The sequence below is a fragment of the Centropristis striata genome, chromosome 6, assembly GCF_030273125.1.
Source record: "Centropristis striata isolate RG_2023a ecotype Rhode Island chromosome 6, C.striata_1.0, whole genome shotgun sequence".
Taxonomy (NCBI): domain Eukaryota; kingdom Metazoa; phylum Chordata; class Actinopteri; order Perciformes; family Serranidae; genus Centropristis; species Centropristis striata.
In genome coordinates, this window is record NC_081522.1 from 25,074,899 (window position 1) to 25,077,772 (window position 2,874).

A 2,874-nucleotide genomic window follows, 5' to 3' on the forward strand; every position below is an offset into this window, starting at 1 on the left:
CCATGCCATGTTCAAAGTCTCTTAGATCTCCTTTCTTCTCCATTCTGATGCTCGCTTTGAACTTCGGCAGGTCGTCTTCACCATGTCTACAAGCCTAAATGCATTGAGTTGCTGCTATGTGATTGGCTGATCAAGGAATTGTATTAACTAGCAGTTGAACGGGTGTACCTAATGTAGTGGCCGGTTGGTTTGTGGACTACCTTTTTTTTCTTGTTGTTTTTTGATTTGCAGTTTTTTTGGATTTGCTGTTGTGTTTTTTGATTTGCTGTTGTGTTTTTTGATTTGCTGTTGTGTTTTTTGATTTGCTGTTGTGTTTTTTGATTTGCTGTTGTTTTTTGATTTGCTGTTGTGTTTTTTGATTTGTCATTGTGTTTTGCACTTCAGGGCCACTGTAAGTTTGTATATCTGGATGAAAAAGTCAGGTCATTTTCTCATAGACTTCTATACAATCAAATTTACTTTAGCAGCCAGTGGAGTGACCACTTGCTTCCCCATTGGCTTCACTTTTCAGATGTCTACTTCCAGACTGAAAACCTCTGCAACTATTGAAATGATTACTGCAATCTTGTGAAACATTTATATTGCACCCAGAGTTTAAATTGTAATGACTTAAGTGATCGCAATGCATCAAACTTTTCAGTTATTGTTAAATATTTCTACATCTAGCATGTGGATTGACCCAAGACTTTGTACAGACACTCATGATTTCCAGACAATGTTTCACAATAACAAGACTAAGTCTAATCAAATACAGTACAAATGTATCTTCAACAGTAGAAATGTATTTCTAAAAACTAAAAATTCTCCAGAACCTCCAGACTTTAATTTTAAACATGCTTATATCAGAGCGAGGCTCTTATTCCTAATATCCTTTCCATACAAAGAGAACAATTTCCTTAATGTTTATCTTCATAAAATCAGTATATTGTGCCTGTCCCCTGGGTTTTATCTGAGGATTTACAGTTTTTCGAAGCCATACCTACTTTTGGTTATGTAATTGTATGTTCACGCCAAACATTAAACTAATTATCTAGATCTGACTCTGTGAATTCCACCACATTTTCCAAGATCACTGCTGCTACTTCAGCAGTATGAAACCAAAATAAACAGATTTTGATCAAATTAAATCAAAATGACTGTATTTATCCCTGAGGGTAAATTCAGTCAGTCTGGTAGACTCTCTGTTAGAATGAGACAGCCTGATGGCTGTAGGAGAGAAGGATCTTTTGAATCTCTCCGTCCTGCAACAGAGAGAGAGGAGCCGTCCACTGCTGTTTTTTTGCTCCATAAAGGTTTTGTGTAGCAGATGATCTGGGTATTTCAGGATGGACTAGAACAAATCTTGACAGGTCATCTCTCCACCACCTCCTCCAGTCTGTCCAACCACAGAACCAGCTCTTTAGACCAGTCTGTCCAACCGCCTTCATCTCTGTGTGTGATGCTGCCTCCCCAGCAGACTGCAGTATAAAACAACACACTACCACCACACACTGATAAAACATCTGCAGTATCGCACTACACATGTCCAGAGATCTGAGCTTCAAGAAGAAAAAGAGGCGGCTCTGCCCCTTTTTGTAGAGAGCGTCTGTGTTTAGGGACCAGTCCAACTTATTATCCAGGTATACACTTAGAACTTGGCACCACCTCCATGTCCACCCCTTAGGTATTCACTGGCTGAAGAGGTGGCTTGAACCTGCAGAAATCTCTGATCATTTCCTTAGTCTTTGAGGTGTTCAGTAGGAGATAGTTCTTGTGACTCCAGTCACTGAAGGCTTTTATCAGATCCCTATATTCAGATTCCTGTCCATTCCTGATACACGCCACAATAGCAGTGTCATCTGAGTACTTCTGGATGTGGCAGGACTCAGAGTTGTATTTGAAGTCCCCTGTGTACAGTGTGAACAGGAGTGGAGCCAGAACAGTGGAGCCCCTGTGCTGCTCATTAATGTCCCAGAAACACAGTTCCCCAACCTGACATACTGTGGTCTTCCTGTCAGGTAATCTGTGATCCAGGAGATGAAGGAATGATCCACTCCCATCTCTGTCAGCTTGTTTTTGAGTATGTTGGGTTGGATGGTGTTGAATGCGCTTGAAAAATCAAAGAACATGATTTTCACATAAGCACCAGTTTCCTCCAGATGAGCAAGGGCACGGTGAAGCATGTAGAGGACAGCATCGTTCACTCCCATGTGTTGTTTGCTGCTTAGGAGATGTATACATATTGAAGAGGTGGAGGTAGAGAAGGAGAAGAAGGAGGAGGAGAAGCAGCACTGGAAATGGGTGAGGCTGCTGTATTGAATCTGTTGAAGAACTGGTTGAGTTCATCAGCTCTTTCAATCAGGGATGTAATTTAAATGCAATAAACGGATCAAAAGGATGCCGAAATAACTACATCATGCTGCTGGTTTGGTCAAAGTCTAAAGTCATGCTTTGTCTGTAAGACGACAAGCAAACACTGTTTTAAAATGCTTGTTTCCTGAATGTTTGGATCAATTTGCTTTGCTATGCAGAAGAATCTTAATGGGTTTTGCGACGCAGCGTCATGCAAATTTCTCCTCTGTGAGAAAGTTTTTGCTTAATGTTTGGTGTGAGCGCACGGTTGTTGTTATTAAGATCATTTTGCCTGCTCCTTCTATCAACACTTGAGTCCCAGAAATTAAAGTCGTCTCACACAGTGATTAAGTGACTGAATAATAAGTAACTGCAGATATTATGTTTGTGCAACAGCGAGGACAATAATAGTCTTAACTAATGCCCCTTTGAAACAATGTGAAAAAAATCTAACACGCTACATTAAGTTCATAAACAAAGCTTGTAAATGTGTCATAGCTTACATTTTTTACTCCTAAATTATCTATTTTGAGCAATCTTAAG